Source organism: Callorhinus ursinus, unplaced genomic scaffold, assembly GCF_003265705.2.
Source record: "Callorhinus ursinus isolate GAN/ISIS: 27379988/994484 unplaced genomic scaffold, GSC_fseal_2.0 scaffold16, whole genome shotgun sequence".
Classification (NCBI taxonomy): domain Eukaryota; kingdom Metazoa; phylum Chordata; class Mammalia; order Carnivora; family Otariidae; genus Callorhinus; species Callorhinus ursinus.
The window spans coordinates 16,724,604-16,738,721 of NW_027397078.1; the positions used below are offsets into that span (position 1 = coordinate 16,724,604).

General features: G+C 37.5%; 1 protein-coding gene across 2 annotated transcripts in view; it reads left to right on the forward strand.

The window, feature by feature from the left end:
* Positions 1–14,118, forward strand: part of DMD (dystrophin) — a 2,222,747-nt gene that overhangs the window by 1,470,273 nt on the left and 738,356 nt on the right. The window lies entirely within an intron of this gene.

A 14,118-nucleotide genomic window follows, 5' to 3' on the forward strand; every position in this document is an offset into this window, starting at 1 on the left:
TCCACTTTCTTCCCATTCTCTCACAAGGTTTACCTCTAACATGTGTTTTAATAAACAGTTCAATACAAGCCATCTTTTTAACGTGGAAAATAAAGAAAATAAGAATACCCCAAAGAACTAAGTTTAAAACGTCTCGTGATTCTGAGGCATCATTTTATTCAAAAGGCTTAACAGGTTTTGGCATTCACATCTACATGAAGTTGTACAAAGGTTTTTGAAAGACCATTTGAAGTAGCAACAACACCGAGATATCTTGTCTTTTTCAAATGCAAAATGCTAAAGTAAAACTGGAAGATTGACAATATTATTTATCTTTATCGTTGTTCTGCTTAAAATTTGAGAATGAATGTCGGAAGTGTGAGCCTGCACATGAAAACTTAATGGTGTTCCCACTTCATCCGAATGTATATTTGATCTTTCTGAAATTGGAACTTTGAAACTAGCTGCAATTTCCCAGTTATTCATTAAAATATGGCTTTTTCCTACATTGGCAATATTTCTGTATCGAAAATCATACACTATCACTGCCATTTTATTTACATATATGTTATTTGCCTCTTCAAAAGTTTATAGGATTATGTATTATCTATTTCTGCATAACAAGTTAGCACAAATATAGTGACTTAAAATACATTTCTTAAGGAATTCAAGCTAGCTGTGGGTCAGGAGTTTGGGCAAGATTTATCTGAATCCTCTGCTATAGAGTAGTCTCTCACAAAGCTCCACTCTGGGTGTCAGCCAGGGTTGATGTCTCATGTGAAAACTGAACTGGGGTTAGATCTGCCTCCATGCTCACATGGTTGTTGGCAAGATTCATCCCATGGGTTGTTGGAAAGAAGGCCTCAGTTTGTTGACTGAAGCCAGCCTCAGTTCCTTGCCATGTGTGACTCTCCAAAATGGCATTTGGTCTTATCAAAGCCAGTAAGAGACAGACTGATAGCAAGACAGAAATCACAAGGTTGTGTAGCCTAAAGTGACACCCCATCATCTTTGACCTATTTTATCTGTTAGAAATTAAGGCACAGATCTTGCCTACTCTCCAGGGGAGGAGATTCCTCAAGGGCATAGTACAAGAGGTGGGAATCACTGGGTGCCATTTTAGACTCTGCCACCATAGATTCTTTCCCTCTCCCTGTTGGCATTTGAAAATACAGCAAATAATTTAGGATTCTCCCAAAAGATACCTTTTTATGTTTGTACATACACCACTTTTAGCATCAGGGAAATGTTTAACATAAGCCTTTGTGTGCAATAATATTTTAAGAAATTGAAATTGATCCTTCCAGGTTTTGAAAAGTGTATGAGATTAGGGGAAGCTAGGTTGTCATAAGCAAGATTTGCATTGGATTATGACACATTTTCTCTTAAGATACTATGGGGCAGAAACTACTGAGGCTTCAAAATATAGGTGATTCAAATTCATCTGGCTTTCATGCAGAGTTTCTCATGCTAATTTAAACTCTCCAATTTAGTATATGATGTTTTCTTTTATAAAATAAATGGCCATGAAATGCCAGTTTCTTTCTTAAGGGTATTATGACAAGTATGCCCTAGTGAAACTTAAGGATATCCTTGAAAAAATTTTTATGCTCTCATGTTAAGAACTCTATGTTGAAGTAATTTGTTCTAGTAACGAAAATCCTTACTATATTCTTGAAGAGCTCGACTTCTGTTGATGAAGTTATATTGCAAATAGAAATGTCAAAATATAACAGAAGTAGAACTGTATTTCTAATCTATAATGTAATTTTAAATATACATTCCACTTGTATAAATAGAGATTTATACTCACATTTGCTTTCACTATTCACAGAAGAATTTTAATCTGTATTTTTTAAACAACTAGGTTACCACTTTGAAGTGAGGATGGCATGGGATACTATTTATTGTGACAGTGATTCTCATCTTCCATGTTTTCAGAAGACAACTTCATTATGTTTAACACAGCTGGTTTTATAACATTTCAAATGTTCTTGAGGGAAAAGTAATCACAATAAAAAACTGAGAAGAAAAATTCATATTTGTTGGAAGTTTAATCAGTTTTTTATTTGAATAAGAACTCAGACAAAGCCTTCAACTTTTACTTTTACATCAGTGCTGTCCAATATGATAGCCACTACCGACCACATAAGCACTAGAAATGTGGCTAGTCCAATAAAATCTTGCCATTTGCAATGACGTGGATGGAACTAGAGGATATTATGCTGAGCGAAATAAGTCAGTCAGAGAAAGAAAAATACCATATGATTTCACTCATGTGTGGAATTTAAGAAACAAAACAGATGCACATAGGGAAAAAAAGAGACACAAACCAGGAAACAGACTCTTAACTATGGAGAACAAACAGATGGTTATGGGAGGGGAGGTGGGTAGGGGGATGGGTTAAATGGATGATGGGTATTAAGGAGGGCACTTGTGATGAGCACCAGGTGTCATATGGAAGTGCTGAATCACTATATTGTACACCTGAAACTAATATTACACTGTACGTTAACTGAAAATTAAAAATTTGAAAAATGTGGCTTGTCCAAATTGAGATGTGGTATAAGTGTACAGTACTCACCAGATACCACAACTGTAGTTTAAAAATAAAATATCTCACTAGTAATTTTTATATTGAATGCAGATTGAAACCATAACAGTCTATATCAAATTTTAAGAGTATATTATTAAAATTAATTTGCCTTTTTTTTTTAACTTTTTTAATGTCTAGAAAATTGACAATTACACGGGTGGCTTACATTATATTTCTAGTGGACAGCATTGCTGTAGATAAACAATGGCATAAACAGTATTGAGAGAAGTAATAACCTGGGCATTTGTCTCTGTGTAGAAGAAATTAGATTAAGTCTTACTTAGAATTGAATTATTCTGTTTTGTTGGGAATAGGCTTTTTTTTTTTTTTAAGATTTTATTGTCAGAGAGAGCACAAGCGGGGGTGGGGCGGGGGGCGGCAGGCAGAGCAGGAAGAGGGAGAAGCAGGTTCCCTGCCGAGCAAAGAGCAGCCGCGGGGCTCAATCCCAGGACCCTGGGATCATGACTGAGCCACCCAGGCACCCCGGGAATAGGCTTTGATTCCTCTGCCCCATGTAACCAACCAACTAATCAACAAGCAAACAAAAACCTTGAAGGGGCCAAAATCACTTTTGAGTATATTTCACACACCTGACATGGAAAACAACATGGATGCAGAACTAGAAGTAGTAAGGGATATGATTCTGGAATTTCTTTTGGACTTTTAGTGGAATGCTTGATACCTACAAGATTCTCAACAAATTATTATTGACTAATTGAGGTGTGAAAACCTGTTTTCTGGCAGCACGTTTATTAGCAAATTTTTTTTTATTAGTAGCAAAATTTGAGTGTTAACTAATTTCCATCACCTACTCAGCAAATGAATACCGCCCTTACATTGCTGTGCCTGTCCTTAACACACTGGTCTCATCAGCTGTGGTATTGCCCGTGCATTCATCTCCAGAATTTTCCATAACTTCACAGTTTAGAAGCCAGGATACATTTCACCATACTTCCCATGCTTTGGCTCATTTGAGTCTCACAAAAAGTTGTGGGAGATGGATTTTGCCTCTCTTGTGCAGAAAAAGAAATCCAGGTTCAGCAAGGTTAACCGACTTTGTTTAAGATCAGCATGTTGCCAAGTGCCCACAGTGCTCACTTTCTCACTGAACTTTGCATATTAAAAGAGATTTAAAAAATTAACCTCAGAGGCCAGGAATTAAGGGGTGAATATTTTATCTGGTTGCCAGTGTTAATAATCACCACTTTGCTACTAAGAATGCTAGTCCTCTCTAACGAAGAGGAGTTAATTTGAAGTTGGTTGATTGATTGGTGATTGACAGAAATACTAGTTTTCAGAATGAATTCATTAGAAAAGTAAAACATTGAGTTTAGCCGTTCAATAAGTAATTGAATGTTTATTATGTGCATGATACCAGACTACCTGGATACTTAAAAAGAGTATGGATTACAGTGAGGTAGAAGACAGAGTAACCTTCTGGCCCTCTGTGAGCTTGCCATGATCTTTTAGTCTAGCTGTCAAGACAATCCTGTGGAGACTTGAGATAGTAACAGAGAACAGTAATACAGGAGATGTCCAAGGACAGGCAAATATTTTCTCAAATATACTACAGAGATAGCCAAGCGGCCTTTGAGCCCAGCGTTCAGGGAAGCTTTCATGCAGACGCTGTTCCAGTCTGAGGTAGGCTTTTGGTTTTTTTTTTAATAATTTTTTATTGTTATGTTAAGCACTCAAGTGAAGAGGAAAGATTGATCCAGGTGGAAAAATTATAAACAAAATATTACAGTAGGATTGCACCTGAATACATTCAGGTGATTCTGTTAGAAATTGGAAAGGCACATTTGGGCCAAAGTTTGGAAATATTTATCTGCCAAGCTAAGGGACCTTGAATCTTTATCTTCTGAGTAAGAGCCATGGTGGTCATTAATGACTAGTGAGCACAACTCTGTCCCATTAAGGAGAATAGACCCAACTGCTCCTAGCATCAGCCCATCTCAGGGAGCTAAGTGATCTGTATTATTTTCCCCAAATAACCAGTTCATGATGGAAAGCTTTGGCTCTGCTGAGCAGGTGGTATATCTCTCGGGTAGAGCACATTAGAATCTTTGGAGGAGCATGGGTAGTTGGCCCTTTCCCTGTGTGCACATGCAAGAAAGCCTGGTAAATCTATGTAAAGGGGAGGAACTCCTCGTTAAGAATTAACTTTTATTTTCGGAAACTCCATCTGATAGCAATGCAGAGGTTGAATTACAGCAGGTAGAGACTAAAGGTTTACAAACCAGATTGAGATTTTTTCCGGCAGCCCAGGCGACTGGGGCTTTGAGCTAGCCTCCTGCTCTAGGACCGTGAAAGGCAAGACTGGATGTAAGAGACATTATTTATGATGCAAGATAAAGGGAGACTCTGGAGTGAATTACATATGGGAACTGCGATGTGCAGGAATTATGGGCTCTGTTATACACAAGAGGAAATGGGTTTAAGAGAGGTTCCCCAACACAACTGAGAACCCATAGCTTCTGAAGTGGTAAAGTAGATCATTAACCTGAGGCCTCTCGCCTCTGAAGTTATTTGTTTTACTACACTGCACCTGACTCAAGTTTTAAACTTTGTAAATTCGGGGTGAGAGCAAATTGAGATTAGGAACGGAAAGTTAACAGAAATAGTCTAATTGACTTACTAATAGCCATTCCAGTTTGTGTGGAATGCAGCAGGAATGTGTGTACTCCTGGGATCCAGGCATCTATTTACAAATTATAAATATAAAAATTAGATATAGACATCAGGACTCCATTACGCATTTGCTGAATTCAATTCTCTGGTTTGGAGCTTAGATACGCATATTAAAACAAAGCAAAATAAAAACCCTTACCCAATTGATTCTGCTATGGGCCCTGGTTAAGAACATTGTGATTAAGAAGATCATTGCACTATGGAATGTTTACTGACATTAAAATTAATTAAAAATGATTTTATAGGCCCTCCTATCTTTTAACTGTTAGGGACACAAAATCCAGATTTGAAAAATATTGCCACATTTCAGAAACACATTTAGATTTACCCTTTATGTTTATGTTATTACTTTCTTCAATTTTCATAACATATTCATCAGTTGACTTCGATGGACTTCACTTTCTTTCAATCTTATAGATGAGAATTCTCCCTCCAAAAATCAATAGGAGTCTGCTGATTTTATTTATTCTAATATGAAGGCACATAAAATGAATATGGCCAAAAAAGGTTAAAGTATGCCTGTTTTTTCAGAAGACTAGATTGTCAATTGAAGGAGAAAATTATATTCAGTGCATTAGATTTATGCATTGTTTTAGTCTTCTCCAACCAATTTAGAAATACACTTTCTTATAAAATGGAGATTACTACAAATCCTGTACTAAGCAGCTGAAATAATGTGTGTATGCCAAGGTCATATCTTAAAAGTTTGGAAGGACATACTGCAATTGAATGTAAGTTCCGGAATGTACTCCATGTAATTTTCTGACATAATTCAGTAACTTTATTTTTTACCTAATATTGTCTTAATTTTTACTTTACCTTTAACAATGTTTCATACATATTCATTGCTTGAAGGAAATTAAGCAGACATTATTCTAAAGTCAATATTGTGCCTGCTAATGAAAATGGCTAAGTTAATTAACTAAATGGCAACCCTCACTGAACTTACTCAAGGCTATTTCCCCCCGTGATGTGTTTTCCTGAAGAAATGGTGCATAAAAATTAAACTTTTATTCTCGGCTGTTCTATACCAGCCTCTAAATTGTTACTTTACGTGTTACAACCTGTTGCATGATGAGTAATTATGAGATCACCTGAATTTAATGGCGGCAGACCAAATATAAAACCCTCAGGGATTATTTAAACCATCATTCCTTAAGAAAAAATTTTTGAAATGTTCTGAGCCAGTTCATTGTTGATATATAGTTGATAACATTGTATTGTGTAGTTGAAGTTTGTTGAGGGTAGAACTTAACTGTTATCAGCAGAGGAGGGAAAATGTAAACATTTGAAGTGATGGATGTGTTAATGAACTCAATGGGAGGAATATTTTCACAATGTGTACATATATCAAATTATCACATTATATACTTCAATTATCTCATAAATTCATCTGTCAATTATATCTCAGTAAAGCTGAAAACAAGTTAAAGCAAACACAAAACTAAACTAATACTTGTACAAAAGGAATTTTAAGTCCTAGATAACCTCATATTTGTGTCAATTTATTTTTGTTTATGCAACCATAAGAAATAGTCTTGAAAATAAAAGAAAAAACCCACCGATTTTAGCAGTGCCTATACCAAGTTGATTATTTGGGGATACTGAACAAAATCATTTTCTATACTAAAAGTATAAGCAAAAGTAGATTCAGGTTATGTGGAGTTTAAGTATATTCTACTTTGGCAGTCTTCTTTAGGTCAAAAAAACACAGTGGTACAAATAAAAAATTTAGGGATGAACATGAGTATTTACAAAAAGAAAAGAAATCCTAACAGTTTCTAAAAGAAGCTGACAAATACCACATACACTACAAAATTGAGAAAAATAGCACAATATTTTTTAGTAATTAACCACTCTGTAGTACTATAATATATAATACAATGTCATACTTCTTTCCCTGTCTCCCTGGCAGTACCTCCTCATAGGAGAGAAGCAAAAGACACTTTGGTCTTTCCCCTAGCATGGTTAATTACCATTTGGCCTTTATCGATGAGAGTTTAGAAAGTTTCTTTCATGTACACGATCATTGTTGGTGATGCTGTGTAAATTATCAGAATTGTTGTCAAATTTTGGAAGACCCTATCATGTTTCTTCCACATATGAACTGTAAAATTTGGGATTGTTTCAAGTTATCATGTACAGTGACTCATAAAGATTTTCAATCTAGTTGTACCAAGCTCTGCTTTTAGGGAACACTCGAACTTCATTACGGAAAACAGATTGCTTGCAAATAAATCAAGGACTATTTATCCTTGCTTTTCGACAGAAGTGGAGAAGGATAACGTCTTTAAGTGAACTCAAGAACAGAACCTAAGAAATTGAAAGCAAGAATGTTGATGCTCAGAAGTAGTAGTGAGGGGCACCTGGGAGGCTCAGTCGGTTAAGCGTCCGACTCTTCATCTTGGCTCAGGTCTTGATCTCAGGGTTATGAGTTCGAGCCCTGCCTGCGGTTCTGTGCTGGGCAGGGAGCCTACTTAAAAAAAAAAAAAAAAGAAAGAAAGAAAAAGAGAAAAGAAGCAGTAATGAGAGAATAGGGTTAGTGAAGCAGAAAAAGGGGAAATCCCAGAAAAAAATACTCCCAGCTCTGGAGAATCCTCTGAGGCAGAGCAAGTCGAGAGATGTCGGTGATGTGCAAAGGAAGTATCCATCACATTCTAGCCACATTAGAGATGATGCCAGTGACCGAGTGTCTGTTCCAGGTGAGATATTTGTAAGGCAGCATGGGCCCTGGCCATGCTTTTACTGGGGTGTGACTTCCTACTGGCTTCACATACCCCTTTTACTCAAATCCTTCTGAAGTCTGCTTTGTTGCTACTCTGTTTAAAAGTGTTTATCCCTATAGCATAAGGTTAATACTCCCCATGACGGTGCACAAAACCTTTCAGACCTACCCCGTCTGCCACCATTTTATTCTATATTCCCATCATAGGGTTGTAAAAATTAGTGAATCAAAATACAGAAAGCCCAGATTTTTTTTTACTACAAGTGTGTTCCAAATCCTGCCCCAAAATAGGACTAAAAATTACTCATTGTTTATCTGATTTAAGATAAATTTAAATGGGCATCCTGTTTTTTTTATCTGGCAACCCAAGTCATAAGTAATTCTTTGCTATTTCCCACACATTGTCAAGCTAGAGCCAGTATCTCACCGTTTTTTACCCCCTTGGGCTGCCCAGATTGGCTTTTGCTAGTTAAGCCATTAACACACAACTCGATTAAGGTCTCAACTCTGAATCTGTTTGCCCCACTGCCACTTGACTCCGTTCTTCCTCCAGGAGACATGGGCCTTCAAGTCTCCATGCCTTTGGAGTGCTCTGTGTCGGTCTTCATTAAAGTACTCATCACCTGGTAATTTAATTATGTGGTTAAATGTCTATCTTTTCTTCCTGAATAAGTGCCCATTGAAGGAATGAAAAATTTACCTAGCATACTGTCTGGCATATAAAAGGCCCTAAATCATTTTTATTTTAACCATTAAGCAATTCAATGGTGATTTTTAATGATTGAAAACAGTTTCACAACTTTTAAAAAAAATTCATAGTTCACCTGTGACAAATATATGAATTAATACAATCTGGAATCCTGAGTAGTTTATATAAAAGTGATGATAAAGAACATGACTTCAACTTTATAGTTTTAATTCCAGCCTAAGTTGGAATGGTCATTAGAAAACGTCACTGTAGCTTTGGTTTTAAGAATCTCATCATGATGGAAAAATAAAAACATTTGTCCAGCAGAGTCACTCTAAGGGGCAGCTGTGTGTGTGTGTGTGTGTGTGTGTGTGTGTGTGTGTGTGTGTATCAGAAGGGTTTCCACTTCAGTGTATAGCCTCTGGAGAATGAATCAGGACTGGAGAAGTTAGAAGTTCTGTATTTGTCTTTCAAAAATTGATTTTTTTCCCTTTAAGTTTGACACTGTCCTGATGCCCCCAGACTTCTGTTGTCCTCTGCATCTCAGGATTTGAGATACTCTAGGTTTATCTGACTCACCCCTGCAAGTAGCAGCTTCCAGGGCCTGAGAACAACTGTGTCTCAGCTCCTTCTTGGAAGCCAGAGCCTGACATGTTGCCGCATCATCAGGAATGTAGCTTCCCCTTTCGCCAGAGCCAGGAGATACATCTCCTGCACCAGCAAAGCCCTGGGGCTGGACAGAATTGTTAGCCATTTGGTGTTGCTTGTTGCACTAAAGTCCATGACACAGGTTATCTGGTAGGAATCCTGGCTCTGGAGGAAAGTTGTTTCAATCCTGCAAACAAATGACTAAAACACCATGGCAGTTGATTATGTTAAGCCTGTATCCAAAATTGCTTTGTAAGGCTCTATTATATTGCTCATTATCTTGCTGTGAGGAAAATTAAGCTTACATCTGCTTAGGGTGACAAGGTATCCTGTTGTCATGGGATTTTCCACATTTTAGGTCTATGTCAAAGGCTCCTGATAAACCCTCAGAGAACATCTTTTATGTTCCCAGGCATTCAGGTGTCAGGCCAACACACAGTCTTTGTCTCCTTTAAACTCAGTGACGCACTCAGAGCTGTGTACATTGCTCTGTTCTCCGCCAGAGATGAAATTTATTCATAGAACATTCAAGCTAGAGAAGGCACCTCCAAGCTAGTCTAATCCAGTCTTTGCATTTTTCCCTTGAGTAAATGATGTGATACTGACCGAATGGTCCCAGATGATGCAAATAGAGGCAGAGGGTCGTATTAGAACCTGGGTGCCTTGACTTCCAGTCCTCCGTTATCATCCCTTACCCCAGTGCCAGACTGATTCACATCCTCCGACTCTGGCTTCCCTTTCCCAGCCACAGGGCTCTCTCTTTCTTCCCCTGGGTTGTGCTGCTCAGCCCTCACGCAGAGGAAACCACCACCAGGCTTCGTCATCCGAGACCCAGGAAGACCCCAGGTCTCTATTTCTCTCCTCCCTCCTTTTCCTTTCCTCTTATGTGACAGTAACATTTTCTATGTGTAGTTGTGCCTTTGCTCAGACAGGAAGTAGGTGAAAAATAGAGTTGTGTGGTGTACACCCTGGAGGCTGAAATAGTCGGACAGTGCAGTGATGTGCAAATGACGCTACACAGCCCTTGTTTCTAGGCACCATGTGGTTGGGAGATAATCCCCAGGGGCCTTAGCAAGTGCACTCAATGAAACATGGAAGCCAGCAAATAAGGAAATGGAATTAATACACATGAGTTGCTTCATCCCTGTGAGTGTAAGAAGTGTATTGGGGACAGCTGGACCCATCCGAGACAAGTTCATCATTCATTGTTCCTTCATACCGCTTGCTTAAAATATTTATTCGGCATTTGTTTAGTGGAGGCAAAAAGAACTTGATTTTCTATTCATAAAAAAAAAGGAAACTTCACCTCTTTCTTTTTCTTAAAATGAGGAAATTGCATGTACTAAGTCATGTGACTTTTTTACACACATGGATTTTCCTTCATTTAATGTGTTTTTTTTGCCATTTCTAGATGCATAGCACTATTCTATACCAGTGCTGTCAAATGGAAATATAATGCAAGCCATGTATATAATTTTAAATGTTCTAGTAGCTGTGTTAAAATGTAAAAATAAACAGGTAAGAGTAATTTTAATAATATATTTAACTCAATGTATCTGAAATGGTATCATATCATGAAAATATTAAAATGTTTTGTGTGAAGTCTTGGAAATTCACCTTGTATTTTACACATATTCTCATTCTCTGTTCCAAAGAGCCACCTTCCAGGGGCTCAGTAGCTAGTGGCAAGCATGTTGACCAGTGCAGTTCAGGGCTCATCAAGGCTAACAGTAACTTACAAGGTATAATAACAGTATTTTTTAAATTTGTTTTTCTGGCTTTTATGTTGGGTCATCATTTCCATTTTTTAAGTTCTTTGTTCTATTTTCTTTTGCTTTTTCTGAATCATATAACTCCTGGCAAAGTAAATGAAAAGATTTTAGATAATAAATTTAAATAATATTTAAATAATAATATAAATAATTTAAATAATATAGACAGTTCAGTCTTGCTAGACACTTGCCCCATGCAATATTGAGGTTCCGGTTTCAGCTAGCTACCCTTGCAAGCTTGAGCTAGCTGGTCCCAGGTAAATGGCCCTGCCAAATCAAATATTTGCAAATACTACCACAGAAACTTCCTCAACAACAGATCAGGAGGATGATGGATTTTTTAAAAATTTCCCATGGAGGTTGCTGTCCTCATGCATTTTCCAAGTTACCTGAGGAGTTTGCTCAGGAGGCAGGAGTTCATAGATGCTGTGTTTAAAAGTTTTTTCCTACACTGAACCCTGGGCACCTCCCTCACCCACCCACCCCTTAAAGCAGCTCTGGGAGACAAGCAGGGAAAAGACTTGGAAGGACCGGAGACTGAGTCAGCAACTCCATGGTCCTCCAGAGCAGGGTCGGCAAACTCTGTGAAGGTACAGATGGTCATGATGTTAGGCTTTGCAGGCCATAAAGGTTTTCCCGTGACTACTCCGGGCTGCCTTGCTGGTGCAAACGTGGCCAGAGACAGCATGCAAAGAATGAGCGCACAGGATTCCGGTATGACTTTATATGTGGACACACATTTGAATTTCGTATAATTTCTATGTGTCACGTGTCTTTTGATTTTTTTAACAATTATTTAAAATGTAAAAAAAAATCATTCTTACCTCTCAGACTGTATAAAAACAGGTGGCAGCTGGATTTGATTCATGAGCCAGATTTTGCTGTCCCCTGCCCTAAACTGTTGTTCAGATGGTCTGATAGCAACAATCCTGGCAGAAAAATAAGTAGTTTGGGCCCTGCCTTCTGCCCAGATTTTTTTGTTTTTTGATTTTTGTTTTCTCCAAAGAAATCAAATTTGTCTTTTTCAAATTTCTGTCTGTGCTCTTCTTCTCTTCTGGCTAGCAGGAAGAGAGCTACCCACCCTGGGGTTTTATTCCCTTTATAATGTCTGCGCAGCTAGTAAAGCTTCATCTTCACATACACCAGTGACATATTCTCTCCTCTTTGTGTTCAAAACCAACACCCCCCCCCCAAACATCCCTATTTCCAGGAATAACTATTCTGGAGCATATTAGTTTCTTATTTATCAGCAAGATTAAAACTCCTGGGGACTTTGATTTTCTTCCTAGGCATATTTCATTTCTTGGGTAATGCAGTATGCATTTACTTCATGGTATAAATAACAATAATGCATCCATTTGCAAATAGAGACTATTGCACAGAGAATATATAGATGTGAGTTATGCAGATTATGCCATTTGTTACAAAAATACTTTTTAATCTTGATATTTTTAAACATAATAAAATGATTCAGAGGAAGGGAAAGAAATAGAAGTGTTTTTTCCAACGTGGTGATTTTCTTTCTTTTAGAAGATGAATGTTAGAAAACAACAAACTTTCTAGCCAGAAACTGTGCAGATTAAAAGCAGCAATTCCTTGTCATGTCCTCAAAACAGTCACATCTGTTTATGTACTTGAACACTCCTGGATTCTTTTCTAAAATATTTTGTTCTACTTTAAAAAGAAATCACAAGGATTGTTAAGGCTTTTAGGTACATCAGTCCTCAAGCAGGCACTATAGTATGGCTTGTAGTGCTGTCCAAGATAACTCTTTGCAGGGATGGATATGTTCTCTGTGCTGTCCAATACATTGTGGCTTTTGAGCATTGGAAAGGTAACAAGTACGACTGAGGAACTGATTTTTAAATTATATTTAATTTTAAGTAAGTTTAAAGTTATGTTTAAATAGTTAAATTGTTTCTAATGCAATTTCTTTAAAATTGATACGTGATCATGCACTGTGTTTTTCACCCTTTTTCTCTAATGATTATATTCTGAAGTATAATGATTTGTATGTTAACAAAGGAGAGGACTCTGGTTTTTAAAAATTCTATTAAAATAGCTAATTTGGGGGCACCTGGGTGACTCAGTTAAAAGTCCGACTCTTGATTTTGGTGCAGGTCAAGATCTCAGGGTGGTGAGATTGAGTCCCACATTGGGCTCTGTGCTGGGTGTAGAGCTTGCTTAGAATTCTCTTGCTCCCTCTCCTTCTGCCCCTCCCCCCCCTCTCTCTCTCTCTCTCTCTCTCTCTCTCTCTCTCTCTCTCTCTCTCTCTTTCTTTCTCTCAATAAGATAAAATAAAATAATAAAATAAAATAGCTACTTTTTCCTGACAGCTCAAGGATGATCTTAATAAATATCAAGCTATTATAATTTGTTATGATTTTTGTTGGTTAGGTAGATTTAGACAGATCCTGGCTTAGTTTTCCTTGATCAAACAAAACAGACACACACACAATAAAAAACTGTGTTTCCTAACCATCCAGAGGACTTTTCTGTATATCAGCCAGGCTGCTGCCCTGGTCTCTGCCCAGCAAAAAAGAACAAAGACTGCTGATAGGAGACTGTGAGAATAAAGTAGTTCTTTCTTTGTTCTAGAAGGAGTATGAGCTGGGAGAGAAGGAGAGAGAAAAATGTGGGGTTAATTTTTACCAGCAAATTTTGTGGTATGTGTATGTGTCGTATAAATTACGTGTTAACCTCTTTGTAAGTTTTATTATCCTCAGGGTTTAAACAGTATGTGATCAAAATCACATTATGTAGTAAAGAGTGTGTGAGTAGGTAGATAGTTAGGTGGGTGTAAATCCCTATCAAATCCATTTTAGAAGATAAATGATAGCTACTGAAGTTTGGGCAAATCAATTTCACCAATCCACTTCACTTGTCTAATTCCTCTGGGAGCCATTACAGAGCTGGTTACCTAATGTTAGGGTAGGGTAGGTTTAAATCAAGGTGAACAGTCAAAACACATTTTTTCCATGAACTACGTATATTATTAAGGATTATTTTAGGGCGCCTG